General features: G+C 42.5%; 1 long non-coding RNA gene across 1 annotated transcript; it reads left to right on the top strand.

Annotated features, from left to right (window-relative positions):
• The first annotated feature begins 6,334 nt into the window (after positions 1 to 6,334).
• LOC148146845 (uncharacterized) lies at positions 6,335 to 11,749 on the top strand. Its single transcript, XR_015760010.1, has 3 exons — positions 6,335 to 6,429; positions 8,814 to 8,989; positions 10,705 to 11,749. It is a non-coding gene; the product is annotated as an uncharacterized LOC148146845 (long non-coding RNA).
• Positions 11,750 to 12,343: the final 594 nt, after the last annotated feature.

Raw genomic sequence — 12,343 nt, 5'->3', positions numbered from 1 at the left:
TACAGGTGTTACCAGACCCGCTGAGTTTCTCCAACCAATTCTCTTTCTATTTCAGATCTCCATCCTCTGCAGTTCTTTGGTTTCTTAGTGGTGAAGCATGCCCCCTAGTGCAGTAGCAAAGAGAGTGAGAGAGCGAGGGAGTGTGAGAGAGCAGGGAGAGGATGGTGGCACTTACCTTTTTGTGAGTATTCTAATTAATCTGCACTCTCCTTTTCCATCCAGAAGTTTATCGATTAAAATAGCTCTCTGTCTGATTCAGGCCAGTGACATGATCACCTACTTTAGATCCCACCTGAAAATGGCATCCAGCAAATATGAGGTATTGTGTGGCTCCCACAGATGTCCCCACTCCTTAATTTACCTTACCACCTCCCTCCTTTTTAATGAATAAGATGAATGATTGTATTCACATTTCTTTTGTTACTCTTATGTTACCTTGGGTCCATTTTCACTGTGGAAACATATAAATCATATTGTACCAATGTTAGTCAAAAATGTCACAATGGTGGGTCAGAACGCTGAATTACTGATGAACAAGTTGAATATTTTGGACAAGGTATGTGCTTTCCTGAAACAAAGAGGACCAGCCAAACCTGGGGGACAATTTAATTTCCACAAATGGGATTCTCACCTGGATGAATGATTTTCTGTGTGAGCCCCTAGAATGTCACACCTAGAGAGGTGCCAAAGAAACTTAAAGTGAGAGACTTCAAAGTGCAGAGGTGCGAGGCAATCTAAGAATTTCTTCTCAGCAGGAAACCATCTCCCTTGGGTTATTTTGCAAACTGTGGACATGAAACAACAGGTAGGTTGTATTTCACCCTTGTGGGAAAATAGAGAGTTGTACCAAAATACCAATTGGAACCCTAGTCTGTGTATGGTAGTGGGATAATGTGCCAGTATGGATTAGTGTCCTGTGCAGCTTGAGGACAGATATTAGATATCTCTGCACTGCAGGCAGTAATCAGAGACACTCCCCTCACTCTGAGTGCTGGGAAGTAGTCACTGTCAAAAAGGAAACAGAAGAAAAGATTTTCAGCCAATCTGCATCGTCGAGACTCTGGAAATGGTCAATGTCAATATTACCAGAATCTGCCAATGTAACAGTTGTAACACTTCAATATTTATCATGAGCAACCCTCGAGACTGTATCCATATGTCTTTAAACATTCATAATTTTCTGCACTCCCCTCTAATTTGTGCACGTGTTATTATGTCTTATAGCGATTAGTCACAAATAAACTCACTCTTTCATTGCCCCAAGAAAGCCTGCTATAATTTTCTCCTTTTAAAACATAAATTATTTAGTCTGGAATGTTTCCCTGTTTTCTCATTGACCTTGTGACTCGAGGGGGTGAATAAAGAATGGGAGCCAGTATACCCCCTCCTGGCACATGGTCATGACTATAATGAGGTAAACCAGGTGGATTTTATAGAATTGAGTTCCCTGATTGGGGCTGTTAATCTGGTCCAATCAGGGAGCCCTGGATGACAGATACAAACAGGAGTGTCTCCTCGTGGGTCTGCTCCTGGGCCTGGCCAAACTGGCCATTAACAGGTCCAGGCAGCGGGCCGTGGAGGGGGTCGTTAGGGCTGACTGCCTGCCCCTCTTCCGCGGTTATGTTAGAGCCCGGGTGTCCTTAGAGAAGGAGCACGCGGTGTCGACCAACACCCTGGAGTTGTTCAGGGAGAGGTGGGCGCCGCAGGGAGTGGAGTGCATCATTTCTCCCTCCAACTCTATTTTGATTTAGTCCCTACCCTCCCCTTCACTGTTTTGATCACACAGCACTGTCCTTTGATGTGAAGGGCAGTGTTTGTCACTGACCACCCGGGTGTTTTCCTGTCTTCCTGGTGGTGGAAATTGAATAAAGATTCGTGCACTTTGTGTCTTTCACTGTGTCTCACCCCTGCACACACACACACCATGGGTGCTGGGGATAAAATAAGCACTACCGCACTTAGGTGGTAGTGTGGGGGTTAAAATAAAAAAAATATATATATATAAAAAAAAATAATAAAATAAAAAAAAAAGAACAGGAGATTTCCCTTTGATGTGAAGGGCAGTGTTTGAAGAAAAAAAAAATAAAAAAATAAAATGGTGTCTCTACCGCAGTTAGGCAGTAGCGTGGGAGGAAAAAAGAAAAAAATAAACAGAAGTGTTAGAGACAAAAAAAAAAAACAAACAGGAGTGTCTCCTCGTGGGTCTGCTCCTGGGCCTGGCCAAACTGGCCATCAACAGGTCCAGGCAGCGGGCCGTGGAGGGGGTCATTAGGGCCGACTGCCTGCCCCTCTTCCGCGGTTACGTTAGGGCCCGGGTGTCCTTGGAGAAGGAGCACGCGGTGTCGACCAACACCCTGGAGTTGTTCAGGGAGAGGTGGGCGCCGCAGGGAGTGGAGTGCATCATTTCTCCCTCCAACTCTATTTTGATTTAGTCCCTACCCTCCCCTTCACTGTTTTGATCACACAGCACTGTCCCTTGATGTGAAGGGCAGTGTTTGTCACTGGCCACCCGGGTGTTTTCCTATCTTCCTGGTGGTGGAACTTGAATAAAGATTCGTGCACTTTGTGTCTTTCACTGTGTCTCACCCCTGCACACACACACCATGGGTGCTGGGGGAAAAAATAAGCACTACCAAGAAAAAAAGAAAAAAAGAAAAGAAAAAAAAACAAAAACAAACAGGAGTGTCGGAGTTTGTGTTCACTCTGAAAGCTGCCTCTGAGGGAGCTGGATCAGAGTCAAGGACTCTCCATGGGTAAATAAAAAGGGACTTGGTGATGGGATACCAGCCTCTATGGAGTTATTGAGCACACCAGAATCTGTTGATACGTTTGTGGAGTATTAATAGATGGGCTGTCAGTCGGGGGACCCATTTGCCTCGCCAAAGCAAGTTCCGAGAGTTCTCTGAAATCCTGCCCAACAGACATCTCTCAAATCGCCATCGAACCCCATCTTATCGCTGTTTATTGATGTCGTCATGTTCTTCTATTCAATGTAAATATGCCAGTCATACTAAAGGATTGACAAGACAACAGTTTGATCTCCCTATTTGAAGATAAGGTTATAAACATACATTGTCATCTTTGAGATAGCAGACACATGCCTGACCTTGGTATCTTTAATCAACATGGTCAGATATATTAAGGATACATCTCGGGAGCAAGTGGCACTTGAACCCAAGCCTCCCAAACCAGAGGTAGGGACATTACCATTATGCCACCAGAACACAAGCTGAGAGACCTCTCACAGTTAAGTTAATCCCTCAGCCACATGGACAGTCCTCTGCTACTGCTGTAAAGTGATTTTGTGTCATGAGACTGTAGGATCACCGTCCTGCCTGGATGGTAGTGACAGACACCAGCTTAGGATGTGCCTTTTAAAGGTATATGGACATTCTTATCACATCAGCAGGTTTCCTGTTTTACATCAGTGAATACATTTCAACAGTTATTCATTAATTGTGGAGTGATTTGAGACACTGACAATATGATCAATACTATATAAATATAAACTCTCTCTTGTTTTTCTTTAAGTCTAAATCTGAAGTATTGAATTGATATTGTTGTAGGAGTCTGACTGTGTGGATTGAAATTCCAAAAGGCTGTGACTGCTACGTAGAGTTATAGAGTCATAGAGATGTACAGCATGGAAACAGACCCTTTGGTCCAACCCATCTATGCCGACCAGATATCCAACCCAATCTGGTCTCACCTGCCAGCACCCGGCCTATATCCCTCCAAACCCTTCCTATTCATATATACATTCAAATGCCTCTTAAATGTCACAATTGTACCAGCCTCCACCACATCCTCTGGCAGCTCATTCCATACACGTACTACCCTCTGTGTGATAAAGTTGCCCCTTAGGTCTCTTTTATATCTTTCCCCTCTCACCCTAAACCTATGCCCTCTAGTTCTGGACTCCCCGATCCCAGGGAAAAGACTTTGTCTATTTATCCTATCCATGCCCCTCATAATTTTGTAAACCTCTATAAGGTCACCCCTCAGCCTACATGTTCTTTTGTCCTGAAGGACATGTTTTGTGAGCTCTGTATTCAGTGAATGTGAATATCTTACCACCAGGTGTGAAAACATGCAATTTATAATATTTACTTGAGAGAAAGAACATCTTGGGGTGTCAGTTGATGGATTACAGTGTGAGCACTAGGAACAGGTTGGTGCTGAACTGGCAGGTAGTCTTTACTTTCTATTGACTTGGGGATAAAATTGCCAAGGCTTCTAACTTCAAACCAAATTAACGTTCTCCAAAAGTAGTTCAACAACTTCTTCTTGAGCTTTGTGTGTTGATTCATGAATCTGTTTCACTGATGTGGATCAATTTCATCCATCCTTTCAGTTTCAATGACATATTGAGTTAAAATGGCTACATCAAGTTGAATTTTATTTCATTTCCCTGTTGGATGCAGCAGATTCAGCTGAACCAGTCACAATACTATCACACCTCTCGAAAGGACCAGAGTCAATTGGAGTCAAACTGCACATTTATAATTCATACAATGTATGATTTTAAGTTTCCATTGGTTACTTTGTTAGTTCGTGCAGGCTTTTTGCACAGAGTACAATCCACATTCAGCAAATTGTTCATAAAACATTTGGATATATAATTGGAAGATGGAGGACTGGAAAAAGTTCTGGCTGTAAGAGCTGCTCCTTTTTTGAGGTATTTTAGGTGTTGGAGTTGATTTCCTCGAATTCCAGGAGCAGCAATTACTGTTTTATATGCTGTTACATTGTTTTGGAACTTTGGGAAAAAAAGGTACAATTGCAGCATTTAAAAGGCACCTGGTTGGGTATATGAAAAGGAAGGGTTTGGAGGGATATGAGCCAAGTGCTGGTAAATGGGACTAGATTAGGTTAGGATATCTGGGCAGCATGCACAAGTTGGACTGAATGGCCTGTTTCTGTGCTGTACATCTCTATGACTCTATGACCACAGATAATCCAAAGCATTCCGCAGTTTCACTGGTCTCTCTTTTTCAATATTGTACAAACCACAGTTTTTTTTTGTTTCCTGTATTTTAGATTGTGGACCATAGTGGGAAAAGGGCTGCTTTAAACCAAGGACTGTGGAAGCAGTTGTCGCGCATTAGAAGAAACAAACAGTACTGGAACTCATTGTGAATTGTGTTTACATTGTTGCATTGCCCAACAGTGGGGGATGATGTTTCAGATCCAACGGAAGTGTGAGTGTGTGTGTATGAGTGCAAATGTGTGCATGTGAGTGTGTGCATGTGAGTGTGTGTGTTTGAGTGTGCTTATCATGTGTGTGGGTTTGTGTGTGAGTATGAGTGTGCGTGTGTGCAGGTGTATGTGGGGAGTGAGTGGGAGTATGTCTGTGTGCGTGCCTGTGAGTGTGTGTGTGTATGTGAATGTGTGTGTGAGTATGAGTGTGTGAGTATGTGCGGTTGTATGAATGTATGTGCTTTAATATGTGGGTGTGGGTGTGGATGTGTGTGTGAATGTGTGAGTGTGTGGATGTGAATCAGTGTGTGTGGTTGTGTGTGTGTGTGAATGTGTGTGTGAGTATGAGTGTGTGAGTATGTGCGGTTGTGTGTATGTAGTTGTGTATGTGTGCATGTATGTGTTTTAATATGTGTGTGTGGATGTGGGTGTATGTGTGAATGTGGGTATGTGTGGATGTGTATCAGTGTGTGTGGTTGTGTGTGTGTGAGTGGTTGTGTTTGAGTGTGTGTGTGCGTGCATGCACGTGCGCATGTGTGTTTGAGTGCGTGAATGTGTGAGAGTGTGGGTTGTGTTTGAGTGTGTTTGTGTGTGAAAGTGAGTGATTATGAGCCCAGCCAGCAGCACCCATCACTCATGAAAGAATCAAATTGTTCCGATACAGAAGGAAGTTGTTCAGCCCATTGTGTCTGTGCTAGCCCTCTGGATGACCATGTGGCTTTGACTGAATAATTACAGATTAATGTATTTTCTGAACAAAAGTCATTTCTAGAAAAACCTACGTTGCTGCCATCTAAGCTGCTTGGTATTCACTGAGAAGTTTGAACTTTGTAACACAAACAGGATCTTGTAAACTCGATAAATTCACCATCCGTGGAACCATGGATAAAATCAAACAACAATATAAAACACAAGGAGCAGCTAAACCATTTCTTTAAAAGAATGCAAAGTTGACCTTGTATCTTTAGCTTTCTCGAATCAAAAGAAACTATTTTAGTTATTCAAGATAAGAAATTCAAATGCATTTTATTGTAATCGGTTAATACTTTCCTTGTCCCTTTGTAACCCAATGTCATGCCAAAGACATTGAGATAAAGAGCCACCACCTTTTCTTTGGTGGCAATCTGAGATAAGGTACTGGAGTCCTATTGTGATGTGGTGGCCAGGATCAGTATTTCTATCAGTTCCATAGTTGAATGCAGTTGGAGATTGTTCAGCAACAAAGAGACAGTAAGTACCAATCAACAGTACTTCAGACAAAGGCTAATGTTTCTTTTTAAATGATTCATCAAAATGAAGCTAATGTGCAAGGTATTAAACTAATAAGGGAATTGGTTTCAGCATGGAATTCATAAATAAGGTCTATAGCAGAGAAAAAGACCAGAAGAGTTGTTAATATGAGCTTTTCTTCCATTGGAGAAGTGCTGCTAGAATTTCCAATGTATGACTAGCTGAGTTTTTAGTCTATTATTATTGGGTGGTCATTCCAATTAAAATTACAACTATCCTACCCCTTTCTCCTTGGCCTTTATATGTTATATATTTTGGTGATTGACTGCTTGTCAGCTAAACAAAGGAAATGTTTCAATAGTATTCTGAGGCTCTCCTTGACATGAATGATCATTTGTTCAAGAGAGTGTGAAAATGTCTATCGAATTGTGTACTTCACAGAGTCCTAGCCCTTAACGATGAGGCAGGGTAAAATGGAGGTGGATCCCGGACTCTGGAGCTGATGGTCATTCTAAGCTACAGGTGGTTCTTTTATAATGTGATGGCTGTGCCGCATTATAGAAAAATCGTGCTTCAGAAACAGCGCTTGGAGTCTTGGCTGCTTAATCGTGTTACAGCCAACACGCATTTTAAAGATGTGCACTTTACAAACAGCGTCCCCAATTTGCCATCATATTACAGCGAATTTGCGTTAATGAAATGTGCATCACAGCAGAATGACCTGTACATTGATCATGTGCCAATGCATGGTTGCTGTTTGCAGAAGCTTTTCCCTGGAGGCCCAGGTAGCAGCAAGATAAAACTGGCAGGAAATGTTGTCTGGAGCCTCATGGGATATTCTGTGCCACATGCTCAAGGATATGAAACTTGAAAGGGTTCAGAAAAGATTTACAAGGATGTTGCCAGGGTTGGAGGGCTTGTGCTATAGGGAGAGGTTGAACAGGCTGGGGCTGTTTTCCCTGGAGCGTCAAAGGCCGAGGGGTGACCTTATAGAGGTTTATAAAATCATGAGGAGCATGGATTGGATAAATAGACAAGGTTTCTTCCCTGAGGTGGGCATGGGATTAGGGTGAGAGGGGAAACATTTAAAAGGGACCTAAGGGACAGTGTGGTAAGGCCTGGGAGCCTGTCTATCTGATACTTGGTTGAAAATATGCTTTCCATCTTTGTTTGGTTGATACAGTGATGAGACGTGTCCTTTTACACTAATGCCCGGCTGCTATGTTTGCGCTGTGTCTAGTTTCTGGGCTTACAATTCACAGAGCTTGACTTGTCCCATACCCAGCAAGCCTTACTCTTTGGCCAAGTTGGCAACCTACTTGTGTTTTAGCAGCTTTGGGACTGCAACACCTTCAACTGATGAAGTATTTTGGATAGGTCAGGTGGACAATCAAAAGCCAGATACAGGAGGGAAGCGATTTCCTTTCTTAAAGGACGTTAGTGGACCAGGGGATGGCGATAATTTTTACGACAATTCATAATGGTCACATGGTTTCCATTTGGCTATTCTTTTTGTTCTATTGGATTTAAATTTCACCATAATCCAAGGAGGAATTTGATACCATATTCCCAGAATGTTAACCTGAGGTTCTGGATTAGTGGTCTGGGGGTGGTTCACTCCCTGATCCTGTATCTGTGGAAATTGCCTGTGGATGGAATCAGTTACCGGCCATTTGTGGGAAATTATGAGCCCTTTGCCTCTCGTCCCTTATATTTTCTAGACCAATATTTTCAGACACAAATAGCTTGTGTTGTTCTGTTTGAGGATATATCAAACCATGAGTTATCGTCTCGAAAAGTATCCTTTTCAAACCTCTAGGTTCACAAAATTAAGAATGCAGGAAAGCAAGAAATTAAGCAAATGGATTTGGTTGCCTCACCTTCATGGTTTTAACCCTACTGCGAATCCTCTTGCAAGGATGCCTGCCTTGAAGAAGTTTTCATCCTCTCCTGCTCCTCAGATGATGCCTGGCCTGTTGTGCTTTTCCATGACCACTCTAATCTAGAATCTGCTTTCCAGCATCTGTAGTCCTTGCTTTTACCTTCATGGGTTGACTTGCAAATCCTTTACTTGTGGATGGAGGGTGACCTTACATGGAACTGCATATACCTCAGCGTTTCATTCCTCTAGCTATAACGATGTGCATTTATATAGCGCGCTTAGTACAGTATAATGAATCCAGGTATTTCACAGAAGGAGAAGTTAGGACAGGCGTAGTTAAAGCAATATCTTTGGAACAGGCTCAGAAAACAGAAACCTGGAGCCTAGCTTAGGGATAAAAATAAAATCCAGTGGATGCTGTAAATCTGAAACAGTGCTGAAAAACAGTCATAATGAACTCAAAATGTTTCTCTCTTTTTCCTCTCTGTTTCTTTCTCGACAGATGCTGCCAGACCTGCTGAGCTTCTCCAGCACTATCTCTGTTTGTTCGCTCATTCATGGGGATGTACTGACTCCAGGAACACTCCAGCTGTGGATGGGGAAGAGTTTCTGGGCCACTTCTGGATTTTAGACTTTAGCTGGACGTGTGAAAGCCGATGGTGGGACAAAGGAAGCCAGGTATGTGTAAGATATGGGATGCAGAGCAGTACATGATTCCTGGTGTGTTAATAGTCTGTCAGAGATTGTAACTAGGGAATGGCGGGAGTATTAATTAGTGTTCCCTTGAAGCTGCACTCATGTGTAAGAATGCAGAAATCTTAAGGTACTGTGTAGACTGATCATAGATTGTCCTAGTTACAATGCATTCTTGACTGAAAAATAAATGTAAAGGTGCACCATTTATGATGAAAACCATTTCGAAGGGTGAATGGAGGCAGTGGAAGATTTGAAAACAAGGCTGAGAATTTGAAATTTGAGGAATTAGTGCTGTCCAAGGCATTGAATCTTAGAGAGTATAGGATTGAGAGTGATTGGGACTTGAGGTGATTTAGGGCTGTTGCTCCAAAGCATTACACATTATAACTGTTTCAGACAGCTACCTACACTGGGATCCCCTCCGAAACATGACAGCAGATCAAAGCCAGAGATACACAGCAGTGGAATGAATGCCTCAGTTGTACTGTTGACATTGATCTTATCTGGAGGACAATGAAGACACAGTTGTGCTGTACTCATCCACGTGGCATTAATTTTGAGGTTCTCTCAGCAGTTTGCAGCATCCCAGTATTTCTGCAGGTTTTGTTGCAGGAATCTTGACTATGGACCAGCCTGAGAAATGGGTCGCTTTCTTCACCTTGATACTGACCTCCTTCCTTTCTGCTGGTTACTGATAATAACCGGGAGCGGGAAGAGATCACAGGTCAGTAGAAACTGAAGCAGATACTGCTGTCAAAATAAATGATATGGAGGAGCTGGTGTTCGACTGGGGTGGACAAAGTTCAAAATCACACAACACCAGGTTATAGACAACCACCTGATGAAGGAGCAGTGCTCCGAAAGCTAGTGCTTCCAAATAAACCTGTTGGACTTTAACCTGGTGTTGTGTGATTTTTAATTAGTCGAAATAAATGGCAGAGGGAAATGATGCCTCTCTGTTTCTTTCACATAAGCAGTTCTTCCCCAGTTCTTGAAAGATGTTTTATAATTATTGAGCAGTGGGGAGCTCGGCGTTAAGAAATTTTTTTTTTGTTTGTTGTTCTTGATGCATGGCCAATCCAGAATGGTTCCAATATCAGACCAGAATGGAAAATGTGATTTCAGAGAATTAAGAGCAAGAGTGAGAGGACTCGATGCATGGCCTGATAAGAATGTGTTCAAGAATAACAATAGCACTTGAGAGAAGCAGGAACTTGGACCAATGGGATGGAACCAGTTTTGGGATCAAATTCAATTTTGAAATTTCCAATTGATGCCTAGCTTCAGCAGCTGTTTTTTGGAGATAACTCTGTACTTCCACTACTCATCTTGTGGGGAATTTCCTGACATCACCCCTGGACAGATTAAGGTTCCAGTTCCTTCTCCTACACTCCTTCTCCACCTCTCCCTCACTCCCTCCCTCCCCAAACCAGTGAGAAACACTTTCTCTCTATCAAATCATTAAATCCTTTTAAAAACCATAATTACATCCCACTGACATCATTCACATTCAGTGGGTTACAGGTTTGATCTGTGCAAGCTACTCAATAAGATATGAGCCGTTTATAACTCAGGCCAGAGAGTTGAGAGGAGGTGTAGGTGGTACCTGCTGATAAACTGTTCAGTGTCTTATTGTTCTCAGGTCTGAAGGAAGAATATTAATTTGAAGCGTTCACTTTGTTTTTCTCTCTCCACAGAACTATAAAGCAAGATCAGATTCGAGCTCCTGTCTGCTGGAGGGCTCACTGGTAGATCAAGAGAATCGAAGAGGGAACTAGTTAGCGGTTTTCACTGAGGAGCTGCGTACTTGTGGACACTATATCAGCGCAGGGAGAGAAGAGAAATAAACCAGTACTTCACACAAATTTACACTTACACATACACATTCACACTCACCAACATACACACACACATTCATACTCGCTAACACACATACTTGCGTTCACTCACACACACTCACTCTCACTAACACACACACACTTGCTAACACACACTTGCACTCACACTCAGACACACTCTCATTCACTAACACACATATATATATACATACACACACAAACACTCTCACACACTCAAATACACACACACTCACGCGCACACCCACATATTCTCACTCACATACATACTTGCTACCACAGACACTTGCACTCACTCACACACACACTCACACTCACACTCGTACATTACTCAGACACACTCTCATTCACTGACAGACTGACACTCACATACAGACATTGACACTCACACACACTTCACTTACAAAACACAGTGCTGAGTTTTATGAGCTGGGATCTGAACTGTTTGCTTGATACCCACGCACAATGCTGTCTTTATTGTCACCCATGAGATCGACAGTTCCTTTTATGAATTAACCCACTGGACTTAAATGGAACTTGTACGTGGCCTTAATCTGTCAGCTACACTATATAAATATCACATGCCCTGTGAGATCATTTCAGTTGGAATGCTGAAAGCATTTATAATGTTACATGGCACGGGCTGTGAACACAGAATAAGAAACTCAGTATATTTTACAATTAGTGCTCTGAGTGTGTTTTCTGAATGACCTCATTATTCCCAGCTTTGTTCCTTTATAACATGGAGTCGGAAGTGCTGATGCTGTTCATCGTGATCATTCTGTTAGTTCGCTTCTTTCTGTGGTACTGTGTCGGTGTATACATTGACTATAAACTGGCACAAAGGTTTCCAAATCTTGAAAAGAGAAAGGATTAGTTGCTGACAGTTGTAGGGAGGCTGTGCCCTCAAGGGGGGCACTTTGTGTGACCATTGCTGTCCATGTGATGTCCTGACTTTGAGAGCACCTTTGTAATTGGATTATGGCCAGCAACAACATAATGAGTTAATTAATAAGGGAAATGGACTGAGGAAGGAACTGTTTGAGAGGTACTAAGGCCATTCAGCCTTGAGGCTGGTCCGTCATTGTGCAAGAGAGTGATGAACCTACACCTTAATTCTCTTCAGCTTTCTTGGTTTTGCATCTCTTTAGTATCTTGCTGAATAAAGCCTATCTTTTGAAGTTTTGCACTGACTCCCAGTCTTAAATGCGTGTTTGGAGATAGAGTTACAGATTTTTGCAATCTTGTGTGAAGTGATTCCTGAGTGGCCTCACTCAAATTTGAGGAACAGAAACAGAAAGTCAGAGCAGGAGTAGACCATTCAGCCCCACGGACCTGTTACCCTGTTCAATCTGATCATGGTTGTTCATCCAACCCAGTCCCCTGTTCCTGCTTTCTCCCCATACCCTTTGATCTCTGTAGCCCTAAGAACTATACCTACCTTCTTCTTGACAACATTCAAAGTTTTGGCTTCAACCAT

The sequence above is a fragment of the Chiloscyllium plagiosum genome, unplaced genomic scaffold (assembly GCF_037043375.1).
Source record: "Chiloscyllium plagiosum isolate Xiang-an unplaced genomic scaffold, Cpla_swu_hap1 HiC_scaffold_18, whole genome shotgun sequence".
Taxonomy (NCBI): Eukaryota; Metazoa; Chordata; class Chondrichthyes; order Orectolobiformes; family Hemiscylliidae; genus Chiloscyllium; species Chiloscyllium plagiosum.
Note: the sequence above shows the minus strand (reverse complement) of the source record. Positions and strands in the feature narration are given on the sequence as shown.